General features: G+C 40.4%; 1 pseudogene; it reads left to right on the top strand.

Moving 5' to 3' along the window:
• The first annotated feature begins 5,023 nt into the window (after positions 1 to 5,023).
• Positions 5,024 to 6,090, top strand: LOC109501933 (annotated as a pseudogene).
• The last annotated feature ends 8,325 nt before the right edge of the window (positions 6,091 to 14,415 follow it).

Below are 14,415 nucleotides of genomic sequence, written 5' to 3'. Positions count from 1 at the left end.
AATCAAGAAGAAAAAAAGGAGAGAAGATTAAAAATTACCAATATCAGGAATTAGAAAGGTGACATCAGTAGAAATATAGCACAAAGGCAGTCATTAGAAGGATAATAAGTGAATACTATGAACAATGTTATGCCTATAAATCTGACTAGCTAGATGAAAGGGATAAATTCTTTGAAAGATAAAAACTACTAAAGCTCATTCAAGAAGACAGAGGACCTGAATTGCCCACCAAATACATATTAAAGAAATTAAATTCCCAATTTCATACCCTTGCACAAAGTAAACTCCAGGTCCAGATAGCTTTACTGGCAAATTGTACCATTCAAGGAAGAAATAATATGAATTTTACACAAGCTCTTACAAAAAGCTGAAGCATGGGACACACTTCCCAACTTATTTTATGTGGCCAGCATTATCCTGATAGCAAGATTAACACAAAGATGTTTCTTGAAAAGGAAACTACAGACCAATATTCCTCATGAACATAAATGCACCATTTTTTTATTTTAGCAAATGAAACCCAACAATATGTAAAAAGGATAATACACTATAATCATAGTGGAGTTTATTCCAGGAATGCAATGTCTATTAAACATTCAAAAGTTAAGAGTTAAGATGCACGCCTCCATTATCTAGTTTTGTCTTACCTAGCTTAGAGGCCCTGAAAGCAATGGCATCTCAGTATCAACAAACAAGCCTTGTGTCCTGGTCTTGGTTTCCAAATAACATTCTCCAATTAAAGGAACTAGGTCATCTTGGAGAAATGACTGATAACAGGACTGAGACAGGGAAAATACAAGATAAGCCTGGAGTATTTGTAGTATCAGAAAGTAAGGATATATTCAAAGAAATAAAATGTCACATGAAACGGACACAGTAGCCAATGTGAAAACATTCCCAATGGCCAAAGCTAGAGCAATGTGACTGACAGATTAAATAACATAGTGTTGGATTATAATCCAAAGTATAAAATATAGATGAGTCTAAAACTGCTAAAATAATAAATAAATAAATAGGAAGAGACAAATATTCCCTACAGAAGAACTCCAAATAATATACATAGATACTACACCTTGCAGGAGCTGACACTTCATCACCACCACTCACCCCCCAAGAGTGGGCTAAATGGAGTGACTCAATTCCGAAGAATAAATATGGAAAGGGAATAGTGAAGTAACCTGGAAAACACTACCCTACCCAAGTGACCAAGGTTAACATCACCACTGATGTCACGTGTACATCATGGACTCCCCATAGGAGTGATGAGAAGGGTACTTCATCTCTATGGGATTCTTTCTGAAAACTCATAATCAAATAATCGTGAGAAAAACATAGAACAATTCAAACTGAGGGACTTTCTACAGAATATCTAACCAGTATTCCTCAAAACTGTCAAGGCCACATAAAATCAAAGTGAAAATGTGAGTAACTGTCACAGACCACAGGACACTAATGGGCCTGACACATAGAAGCAACATGGTGCCCTGGATTGGACTTTGGAACAGAAAAATAACAGTAATGGGAAAACTGGGAAAATCTGAATACAGTCTGGAGTTTGGCTAATAGTAACATACAAATGTTGACTTCTTAATTTTGACATATATACCACGGTGATAAAGATATTAACAACAGGGGAACCTGAAATTGGATGAGGGGCATACGGGAACTCTGTACTACTTTACAACTGTTCTGTAATCTAAAATTATTCTGAAATAAAAGTTTATTTTTAAAAAGAAGCCAATATAATTTACCAGATTAACAAAATAAAACCATTTGACCATCTCAGTAGACACAGAAAAAGCTTTTGACAAAATCCAACATTCATTTCTTAAGTTTATTTTGAGAGAGAAAGAGAGAGAGTGCAACTGGGGGGAGGGGAAGAGAGAGAGGGAGACAGAGAATCCTGAGCAGGCTCCATGCTGTCTTTGTTTACAGTAAATATTGTAATATTATTACCGCAAATGACATATCAGACAAAGGGCTAGTATCCAAAATCTATAAAGAGCTCACCAAACTCCACACCCGAAAAACAAATAACCCAGTGAAGAAATGGGCAGAAAACATGAATAGACACTTCTCTAAAGAAGACATCCGGATGGCCAACAGGCACATGAAAAGATGTTCAGCGTCGCTCCTTATCAGGGAAATACAAATCAAAACCACACTCAGGTATCACCTCACGCCAGTCAGAGTGGCCAAAATGAACCAATCAGGAGACTATAGATGCTGGAGAGGATGTGGAGAAACGGGAACCCTCTTGCACTGTTGGTGGGAATGCAAATTGGTACAGCCGCTCTGGAAAGCAGTGTGGAGGTTCCTCAGAAAATTAAAAATAGACCTACCCTATGACCCAGCAATAGCACTGCTAGGAATTTATCCAAGGGATACAGGAGTACTGATGCATAGGGCCACTTGTACCCCAATGTTCATAGCAGCACTCTCAACAATAGCCAAATTATGGAAAGAGCCTAAATGTCCATCAACTGATGAATGGATAAAGAAATTGTGGTTTATATACACAATGGAATATTACGTGGCAATGAGAAAAAATGAAATATGGCCTTTTGTAGCAACGTGGATGGAACTGGAGAGTGTGATGCTAAGTGAAATAAGCCATACAGAGAAAGACAGATACCATATGGTTTCACTCTTATGTGGACCCTGAGAAATTAACAGGAACCCATGGGGGAGGGGAAAGAAAAAAAAAAAAAACAGGTTAGAGTGGGAGAGAGCCAAAGCATAAGAGACTCTTAAAAACTGAGAACAAACTGAGGGTTGATGGGGGGTGGGAGGGAGGAGAGGGTGGGTGATGGGTATTGAGGAGGGCACCTTTTGGGATGAGCACTGGGTGTTGTATGGAAACTAATTTGTCAATAAATTTCATATAAAAAAAATAAAATAAAATAAAATAAAATAAAATTAGGAAAAAAAAATATTGTAATATTATTACAATTTAAATAAAATAAATAGATGAATGGATAAAGAAGATGTGGTGTATATACACAATGGAATATTATTCTGCCATAAAAATAATGAGATCTTGCCATTTGCAACAACCTGGATAGACCCGGAGGGTATTATGCTAAGTGAAATAAGTCAAAGAAAGACACATACCATATGATTTCACTTACATGTGGAATCTAAAAAACAAAACAAACAAAAAGCAGAAACAGAACCATAAATACAGAGAACACATTATTGCCAGAGGGCTGGGGGGAGGGGGATGGGCAAAATGGGTAAGGGGAGTGGGAGACACAGGCTTCCAGTTACAGAATAAATAAGTCACGGGAATGAAAGGTACAGCATGAGGGGCACAGTCAGTGACATTGTAATAGTGATATATGGTGGCAGGTGGCAGCTACTCTTGTGGGGAGCACAGCATAACTTCTAGGCTTGTCCAACCTTTATGTTGTATACCTGAAACTAACGTAACATTATGTGTCAACTACACATCAATAAAAAAAGGCTGCTAGAATTAAGAAGTGAGTGCACCAAGGTTTCAGGATGCATAATTAATATACACACACAAAATAATTATATTTCTGTATACTAGCAATGAACAATTGAAAATTACATTTACAGTAGTATCAAAATGTGAAATACTTAGGAATAACTTTGACAAAATACTGACAAAAGGCCCTGCACACTCAGACCAAAACATGGCTAAGGGACATTAAAGAAGTCTTAAATAAATTTTGTTGGGAAGATATACTGCATGAATGATTCAGAGGACTCGATATTGTTGAGATGTCATGTCTCCTCAAACTGATCTATAGATTCAACATAATCACAATAAAGACTTCAGCAGGATTCGTTGTATAAATCAATAAGGTGATTCTAAAAGTCATATGGAAATACTGAGGACCTAAAATAGCCAAAACAGCTTTGAAAAAAAAATTGGAAGATGTACACTACCTGATTTCAAGACTTCTTGTAAAGCTGTACTCAGTAAGATAGTGTGATATCAGCATCAAGGTAAACGAATAGATCAAAGTAGAACCGTACATACGTGAACAACTGATTTTCTTCAGAGATACAAAGGCAATTCACTCGAGAAAGAAGTCTTTTCTACACGTGGCACTGGAACAACTGGATATCCACACACCAAAAAACGAACTTCAATCCATAGTTTACCATACACAAAAATTAACCCAAAATGGACCACAGACCTACCTGTAAAACCTAAAGCTCTAAAACTTCCAAAAGAAAACATGAAATAAAGTCTTTGAGGCCTTGAATGAAGCAAAAATTTCTTATATATGATGCAAAAAAAATGATCTGCAGAGGTGCCTGGGTGCCTCGGTCAGTTGAGCATCTGACTCTTGATTTCGGCTCAGGTCATGATCTCACAGTTCGTGAGATCGAGCCCCGTGACGGGCTCCACGCTGAGCACGGAGCCGGCGTGAGATTCTCTCTCTTCCCCTCTCTCTGCCACCACCATCCTGGCCTGCACATGTGCTCTCTCTCAAAATAAATAAATTTTTAAAAAAGAATGCTCTATAAAAGAACATATTGATTAAATGTACTTAATCAAAATGTAAAACTTCTGTTCTTAAAAAGACACTATTTAGAGAATTAAAAGACAAGCCACAGACTGGGAGAAAGTATTTACAAACCATATATGTGATAGAGGACTTATGTGCAGCATATAAAAAGAACTCTCAAAACTCTAAAAAAAGACCATAAAAAATTTTTAAAAAGCAAAAATTTGAACAGACCACCAAACAAGATATGTGAATGGCAGTAGACACATGAAAATATGCTTCACATCACTAGTCTTTAGGGAAATGCGCATTGAAACCGGGCGATTTCCAGGTTGGTGAGTTCATAGCAGTGCTGGGAGCGTGGGGTCCTGAGACAGCACAGATCTCCACAGCGCGTCCCCCCACATACTTTGCCCTATTCATCTCTTCCACGTGGCTCTTCCTGGATCGTACCCTTTTAAATAAAACGCTGAACAATCCCAAAACAAAAGAGCAAATTGAAGATCTGTTCTGGCGTGGAACAAGCAAGAAGTCTCGAGATCATCTTTGTCGCCAAATGACTTCTAGAACCTCAGGACTTGACTCTGCCATGGGGGCGGGGTTTTGCTGTATGAATGGCCTTACAGTGAAACGCCAACACAAACAGAGAATGCACAAATGCCTTCTGGGCTGTTGCTGAGACTTCACAGGGACTCCGTCTTGGGAACGTAGGACACCGGTGTCAAGTAACCAGCAGCTACAGACTTGCTCAGCTCGCTGCGCCGGCTGCCCTTGTCCCTGCCTCTTGCTTCCCTCAGTACAACCCCTGCACCTTTTCTGTCAGATGCAGCCCAGGAGCGCCTCTCACAACTGCAGGCAAGACAACAGATACAAGGGCTATCGGGAAACTGGTGTTCACAGCTCCTCATGATAAAGAAATCCTGAAATGTATGGAAACTGTGTGGAGCCCTGCAACGATCCCTGGAATGAAAATGTAGTGGGTACTAACCCACTGAAGAGAGATCCTCTGTGGGACACTTGCAAGAGGTACATGAAGGGTCTGAAAAAGACCTGTTTGCACAGGGAGTTGAATTCAAAGACCACCTTGAAATGCTATACATGCATCTTTTCATGGGGGCAGATGTGACCATGGAGGTGGCCTTTCGCACGTTTGGCTTTAAGCCTACAATTCCTGAATCCAGGACTTGTTCCAGACTCGTCTACGGCTAAATGCTGCAGACCCTGACGGCAGTGGCAGAACTCGAGGAGGACGGCCGCTGGAGAGTTTTCACGTCGGTGGCTGTGTTGGGGATGGGCATTTGATTGCGGGAGGAAAACTACGTCAAGAAATGCCGATGTGACGGATGTGTATATGTTAGCCACCACAGTCTCTTCCAAAAATCTGAAGCCAGCTGCACCTAAAGAAGGGTTTCGTTGTGAAGAAACATTAGCAGGTTTTAAGTGGGTTGGGAGTAGAATAAAAGGAAGCAACTGCGCGGTGCACAGCCAGGGGGCTAACAGAGGGGAGGGCCTGAGGGTTCTTATCACAGGGAAACCATGTTTCTCCTTTCTTTCCTTTTTTCTTTTCTTTTTGTTATATCTCTATGAGAAGATGGATGCTAGCTGAATCTCCGTGGCAATCATTTCACAATAGCTGCAGATCAAACCATCTGCTGCATGCCTTAAGGTATAGAGTAACATACGCCCATTATTTCTCAGTAACACAGGGGTGGGTGGTGGGAAGGCCTCCTGGAAAATGGGAAAGAAGTCCTTTTAGTTCATTGGTTTTCCATGTGGAACTTCCCTTTGCATAAAGGTGGGGTGAGTACAGCCATTGTTGCTGTTAAGGTGGCATCATACCTGGAAACCATGAACACCACATTGAAACAGTGACTGATTAAGGGTTATGAAAATATGGTTATCAAATTCAGAGACTCCTTTTTTTAAGTTTATTTATTTATTTTGAGAGAGAGAGAGCGCGTGCGCACACACAAGCAGGGTAGGGCCAGAGAGAGAGAAAGAGAATCCCAAGCAGGCTCCGCACTGTCAGCGCAGAGCCCCCACAAGGGGCTCAATCTCATGAACCACGAGATCATGACCTGAGCTGAAAGCAAGAGTCAGACACTTAACTGACTGAGTCACCCAGGCACCCCTTTAAAAAAAAAAAGTTTAAAAGACTTCTCAGTCTTGTGTTATGCTCCAACTAACCTCAAAAGTGTATTTGAAAGGTTTCACAATTTTTATTCTCCAAAAGACTATCCACAATTCTGTGTGATACTTGTTATAGTGCAGGTACAGGACATTAGCACTGGATACGACAGCAGCAGCCTCCTGAGAAATCAGAACAGCCAGGTGATTACCTTTACTTCTCAAAAGGGCTGTGTTGCTGCTGCTTGGATGAGCAGGACAGAACCAAACATAAAGTACTATCAGAGCTGTGGGTATTTCCTGACCAGGGTGACAGTGCCTTATTGGAAGAAGGATTAAAGAAACTTAGTAAAGCTCTGATTTAAAAATTTTTGAACCCAGGGGTACCTGGGTGGCTCAGTCGGTTGAGGGTCTGACTTCAGCTCAGGTCATGCATGATCAGGTCATGATCAGCTCAGGTTCATGAGTTCGAGCCCCGCGTCGGGCTCTGTGCTGACAGCTCAGAGCCTGGAGCCTGTTTCAGATTCTATGTCTTCCTCTCTCTCTGACCCTACCCAGCTCATGCTTTGTCTCTAAAAAATAAACATTAAAAAAAATTTTTTTTTAATGAAAATTTTTGAGCCTAGTTAAGAGTGAGACGATCGGGTCTTCCTTTCTGGTATGCCCCGGTGCGACAGTACTTTGCACTGGTATGTGCGGCAGATCAACCAAGAAAGCTATGCATTGAATGCTTGTTAGCATTCTCTATTTAATCTGGACAAGTATCTTTTTTCCTTTTATTTCCTTTCTTTTTGGTCAGGTGACTAAACAAACGGCATAAATTTGAAATGAAATGGTCTTGAGGGAAAATATTCAAATTTTTCATAATCTTGAACAAAAGTCATTACATTGGAATTATTATAGTTAACACTTTGTTCTTCCTTTACCAGAAACATAAGAATACAAAAGTGAGTTTTCTAATTAAAGTATGATTAAACTTAGTTCCATAGTCTTGTGATTGTGTATTGCACATTTTTGAAAGGCATATAAGTGTTAATGTAATTGTTGGTTAAGGAAATTAAATCATAAAGTGGGCAAAAAAAAAAAGTGGCATTGTTCCCCATTCACTGTGGTAAAGTGCCATTGTTACATCACAGATATTTACAAATTAGAGTATTTGAAATAGGTATTTAGCATTTGTAGTTTAAAACAGTGTTACAATATGTGCCGTCAGCACCTCTGTTAAAGATGCTCTTGGTGCGGGGACACCTGGGTGGCTCACTCGGTTGAGCATCCGACCCTCGATTTTGGCACAAGTCATGATCTCATGATCATGATCTCATGGTCATGAGATTGAGCCCCAAGTCATCGGTCTCAGTGCTGACAACACGGAACCTGCTTGGGACTCTCTCTCTCTGTTTCTCTCTCTCTGTTTCTCTCTCACTCTCTCGCTTTCTCGCTCTCTGCCCCTCCCCCACTCATGCGCACATACACGTGTATGCTCTCTCAAAATAAACAAAAAAAAGATGCTCTTGGTGCAGTGTAAGTTTATTATATGTATTTACAATTATGACATTCATTAAACAAAACAATAATGGCGACACTCCTCTTGTCAGATTTCTCAGTGAATTCTCAGGGTCTGGTGTGAACTGAAACACCTGCATTGAATATGAATTAAGCATTTAATTTAATCCTTAGACAGCTAAAGAAAGTCAAACTGCATAGGGGCTTCCCCTCTACATCAGAGAGATTTGCTGATTTAAGAATCTAAGAAGCTCTGAGTCTATTTAAAATTCTAACTTGTGAGTTATACCTTTATAAGTATATTTATTCTTTTGTCAGATGAAGTAATGCTAATTTTACTAATAAACAAAAACAGATTTTAGGTATTAATGAAACACTAAATTGAAGAGCCAGTTTATTCTAACATTTGCTGGCTTCTATAAGAATTTGTGATCACATGAGTTCTATTTATCACCTCTAGTGTGGATAAACATTCCGGAAGGTCACTTTGGGTGCATTCTATGGTCTTCTGAACAAGACTTAACAGAGAAGTGCGGTCTAATCTTCCCAAAGTGCATCCTGTCCTGTATAGCTCACAGAGTACCTATGCACTTGGGGCGTAGTTAGGAGGTAACAATCACCAGTCTTGGGTAGAATCACACTAAACAAATTACCTAGAGGATATGGCACTGGTATTAGAGAATTTATTTCCTTAAAAGAAGAGCAATAATACAAAGTTTAAACTGATTAGAATGTTCATTAAATCTTGGTTTGATGCAGCCATAAGCTAACATTTGGTTGAACTCACAGGATCCAAGTATAATTTTCAAATTATTGTATTGCCACAATTATTAATTTGCTCCTTCCTTACTTTCTAATAGCTGCATCTTGCATAAATGCAGAGCACCACTTTTCGGAATGTTTGAGGTTTGTTTTCAAAGGCTTTGGAAGAAGGAATGTGTAGAATTTTTGTTTTGTTTTGTTTTGTTTGCTTTTAGGAATGTTGATTACAATTTTGAAAGTGGCCTATGTTCTACAAAGTAATCTGAACCAAGCTGTGTATGTGAAAAATATATACATTTACTGTGAGTAGACAGTGTTTCGGTGACTGGAGAGCAAAGTAGAAGCTGAAACGGTAGGACAGCCCATTCACCATCACTGACCCCACATCACCATGACCAGGCCGTCTTCACGATCCCGTTCTGTATGGCAAGAACACTTTAACTGCTTTAATATAATGCAGCAGTTAAGTCATCTTAATCAAGGTGAAAATTATTGAAGCTTGGATTCTTATCTCACAAATTTAAAAACCCAGAATTAGGTTACATTTTATAAACATTCCTGAAGTATATAACCTAAAGAATCATTTTACCCTAACCACACTCCCGGATCTGTCTGGGCTGATATGTAGCATGAATCTGACACATTGGCACACACTTGCCTAACAAGGTCAATTGAGCAACAGCTCAAGCCACCCAGGAGAATTTAGGGTCAATTTAGGTCCCAGCCCTGGGCTCTCTCTGCACTGTTTATCTTCTTTATGAAAATATCATGGAAATGAATTCTCACTGAGCATGCAGATCAAAACTGGGATTTCCTAGAGCTTTGGGGAGAAGGAAAGACTTTGTGGAGCAAGACCAAAGCGTACATTGGAACTAAACGAACAATAGAAAGGTCAATAAGGCAGCACAGGAAATGCTTCTTGTGAAGGACAAACCTATCATCACCCTAAAGTGGGGGATAAACTGTGGCTAAGTAGTTGACTTGTGTGTGTTTGTTTATTATTGGTTGTTTTTGTTTTTGTTTTGAATTTTTTAAAAGTAATTGCTATGCCCAACATGGGGCTTGAACTCGGGACCCCAAGATCAAGAGTGGCACACTCTACACTGAGCTTAGCCAGGTGCCCTGAGGACTTTGTTTTCAACACAAAGTGTTGCTCTCCCTCAGGGAGGCTCTGGGGGGTTGGAAACTGGAATATCTTTACATGGGAGGCAGACCGCCAGCTTCTTCATCAGATGCAGCAAAGACGTTAGCAGGATCTTAACAGCGAAACTTAACGGCTGTCGCTATCGTGTGCCCTTCACATGTTTTCCATTGATGTTTATGATGCTTGAAAAACTTAAATTCTATTTGGACAAATTTAATTTTATGCCTTTTTTCTCTGCTTCCTTCTTTCCCTAGGTGCCCTCCCACATTTTGCTACTGTCAAATATTCTTGCCCTATTACCTCACTGATAATACTTCAAACTTACTTATAAACTACATTTGTGGGGGAAACCCACAAATGACATATTACCACACAACCTATAAGAATGGCTAAAATGAGAAGACCAAGCACACCAAGTTTTGGCGAGGCGTTAAAGGTACAGGCTCTCAGACACAGCTGATGGGGATGTAGAATATGGCAACCACCTTGAAAACACATTTTGGCAATTTTTAAAAATGCTAACCAGGGGCGCCTGGGTGGCTCAGTCGGTTGAGCATCCGACTTCAGCTCAGGTCATGATCTCACAGTTTGTAAGTTCGAGCCCCGCATTGGGCTCTGTGCTGACCGCTTGCTCAGAGCCTGGAGCCTGCTTCAGATTCTGTGTCTCCTCTCTCTGCCCCTCCCCTGCTCACACTTTGTCCCACTCTGTTTCTCAAAAATAAATCAATGTAAAAAAATTTTTTTTTAAATCTTAAAAAAAAAATGCTAACCACACACCTACCACATGATCCAGCACATAAGTACTTAGCCAAGAGATACGAAAGCATATGCCCACACAAAGACTTGTGTACAAATGCTCATAGCTCCTTTATTTGCAATGGCCAAAAACTGTAAACAGCTGAAAGTCCATCGCCTGGTGAACAGAACAACAAATTGTGGTTCAGGCACACAGTGGAGCACTCATCAGTGACCAAGAAACTGCTGGAACACACTGCCATAGAGACAAATCTCAAAATGATTGCACTGAATGAAAGAAGCTAGACAAAAAAAAGGGCAGTCACTGTATGATTGCATTTATAATTTTTTAATGCAAATGAATACACAATGAGAGAAACAGATCAGAAGTTGCTTGGGCCAATGGGGCTGCAGGGATGACAGAATGCCAGAAGGGAGCCTTCAGAGTGATGGGCAGGTTCACTATATTGACTGTGGTGCTGGTGCCCTGGGTGCATTCATATGTCAAAATTTACACTGAGATACTACCCAGCCATTGCACCGTCTGAGTATTTACCCAAGAGACGTATATGGGCTCAACTATAGTGACCAGAAGCAGGTCACTGATGATTCTTGGTCCAAGAGTACTTTCTGCAGAAAACTGCATTAAGCTGATTTCTGTTTCTTGATCAGTTTTCTACACACTAAAGATGAACTACTGGGAAGCCTGAGTGGCTCAGTCAGTTGAGTGTCTGACTCTTGATTTTGGCTCAGATCATGATCTCATGATTTGGAGTTCGAGCCCCAGGTCAAGCTCTGTGCTGATGGTGCACAGCCTGCTTGGGATTCTCTCTCTCTCTCTCTCAAAATAAACTTTTAAAAAAGAATGAACTACCTCCATTTTTTCTGCTTCCACTTAAAATTTACCAAAATTAGGGGTTCCTGGGTGGCTCAGTCGGTTGAGTGTCAGACTTCAGCTCGGGTCATGATCTTACAGTTTGTGGGTTCGAGCCCCATGTGGGGCTCTGTGCTGACAGCTTGTTCAGAGCCTGGAGCCTGCTTCGGATTCTGTGTCTCCTTCTCTCTGCCCCTCCCCCACTCTCACACCGTCTCACTCTGTCTCTCAAAAATAAATCAATGTAAAAGAATTTTTAAAAATTTTTTAATTTACCAAAATTATATTCATTGAGATCATTTTTTTCCTTGAAAATATAAAATTTCATGTATGTATCAAATTCACAATTAGAACTTGTACCTACACTCATTATTGTACGTCTACCCACACCCCCACCTCCCCCCCCCCGAACGCTCAGGAGTCAGGGTTTTACCATGTGCACAGATTTAGCCACTGTCAAATCACTTTGTTACTGTTCTTAGCAATAAAATTCAGTATGAATTCTATTCTTTAAAAATACTTATCATTTGCCTAACCACCCTACAAGGAAGCAGTGAGCATATCCCTCAGATGCCCTGATGCCCTCTGGTGCTGGCTCATCATGCAGCCTGTGTGTTTCTCCCCCGTTCTTTCCATCTCTGTGCAGCAGTACCTGCTCCGGGATCTGGGAGCCGTTTTCAGGGTTACAATATCCACAGGGACATGAAGGCTATCAGAAGAGTCTCATTTCATTTATAAACAAATTCATTCATTATTTTTAAAATGTAAATTAGAACATCTGTTAGTTTTGCAAACATCAGTGAGTTTGATATAAACCAGTGTAGGCTTACATATGGGGAAATGGGCACATTGAGGGAAGGCTAAAGCGGAAGGCTAGATATTCCCTCCCAGGAAGGAAATGTGGAGCCCTACTGCAGAACATAATTTAGAGGAGGTGGGTCCCTATGTGCTAAGATGGAAATATGCCTAATTTGCTACATGAAAAAGGAAGTCAGAGTAGCATAAACAGCGAATAAATAAGGGGATTAGATTGTATATAAATATATTCATCGGCATGGAAAGTTTCTAGAAGATACACAAGAAACCATCACGTGGATTCTGCAGGTTTTACCCAATCCATGGCCTCCCACAAGTGTTCCCCAAGCATAGGCTCTGTCTCTCCAGGGAGGAGACCCAAGTGTCAGCGACAGATGACAGGCCCAATGAGGAGAGAGGGATGAGGATTCGAGCGTGTAAAGAAGAGAGAGTGCATTGGCACAAAAACAGACACTCAAATCAATGGAACAGAGTAGAGAACCCAGAAATGGACCCACAAACATATGGCCAACTAATCTTTGACAAAGCGGGAAAGAATATCCAATGGAATAAAGACAGTCTCTTCATCAAGTGGTGCTGGGAAAACTGGACAGCGACATGCAAAAGAATGAACCTGGACCACTTTCTTACACCATACACAAAAATAAACTCAAAATGGGTGAAAGACCTACGTGTGAGACAGGAAGCCATCAAAATCCTAGAGGAGAAAGCAGGCAACAACCTCTTTGATCTTGGCCACAGCAACTTCCTACTCAACACGTCTCCAGAGGCAAAGGAAACAAAAGCAAAAATGAACTATTGGAACCTCATCAAAATAAAAAGCTTCTGGACATCAAAGGAAACAATCAGCAAAACTAAAAGACAACCAATGGAATGAGAGAAGATATTTGCAAAGACATATCAGATATAGGGTTAGTATCCAAAACCTATGAAGAACTTATCAAACTCAACACCCAAAAAACAAATAATCCAGTGAAGAAATGAGCAAAAGACATGAGTAGACATTTCTCCAAAGAAGACATCCAGATGGCCAACCGACACATGAAAAAGTGCTCCACATCACTCATCATCAGGGAAATACAAATCAAAACCACAATGAGATACCACCTCACTCCTGTCAGAATAGCGAACACTAACAACTCAGGCAACAGCAGATGTTAGTGAGGATGCGGAGAAAGAGGATCTCTTTTGCGCTGCTGGTGGGAATGTAAACGGGTACAGCCACTCTGGAAAACAGTATGGAGGTGCCTCAAAAAAGTAAGAACTACTCTACGACCCAGCAACTGCACTATGAGGTATTTATCCAAGGGATACAGGTATGCTGTTTCAAAGGGACACACGTACTCCAATGTTTATAGCAGCACTATCAACAACAGCCAAAGTATATAAAGAGCCCAAATGTCCATCGATGGATGAATGGATATAGAAGATGTGGTATGTGTGTGTACATATATATATATATATATATATATATATACACAATGGAGTATTACTCGGCAACCAAAAAGAATGAAATCTTGCCATGTGCAACTACGTGGATGGAACTAGAGGGTATTATGCTAAGTGAAATTAGAGAAAGACAAGTATCATATGGCTTCACTCATGTGAGGACTTTAAGACACAGAACAGATGAACATAAGGGAAGGGAAGCAAAAAGAATATAAAAACAGGGAGGGGGACAAAACATAAGAGACTCTTAAATAAGGAGAACAAACAGAGGGTTACTGGAGGGGGTGTGGGAGCAGGGATGGGCTAAATGGGTAAGGGGCATTAAGGAATCTACTCCCGAAATCATTGTTAGACTAGATGCTAACTAACTTGATGTAAATTTTTAAAAAATAATAAAAAAAAATAAATGCTTAAAAAAAAAGGAGAGTGCCGGAAGAATGTGTTCTGGATCCTGGGAGGCTCTGAGGAGGAGGGATGATCTGAAGGTGGAAGGAAACCACTGGTACTGTAGCTCCTCCAAA

The sequence above is a fragment of the Felis catus genome, chromosome B4 (genome assembly GCF_018350175.1).
Source record: "Felis catus isolate Fca126 chromosome B4, F.catus_Fca126_mat1.0, whole genome shotgun sequence".
Taxonomy (NCBI): Eukaryota; Metazoa; Chordata; class Mammalia; order Carnivora; family Felidae; genus Felis; species Felis catus.
This window is presented reverse-complemented; position numbering and strand designations above follow the sequence as displayed.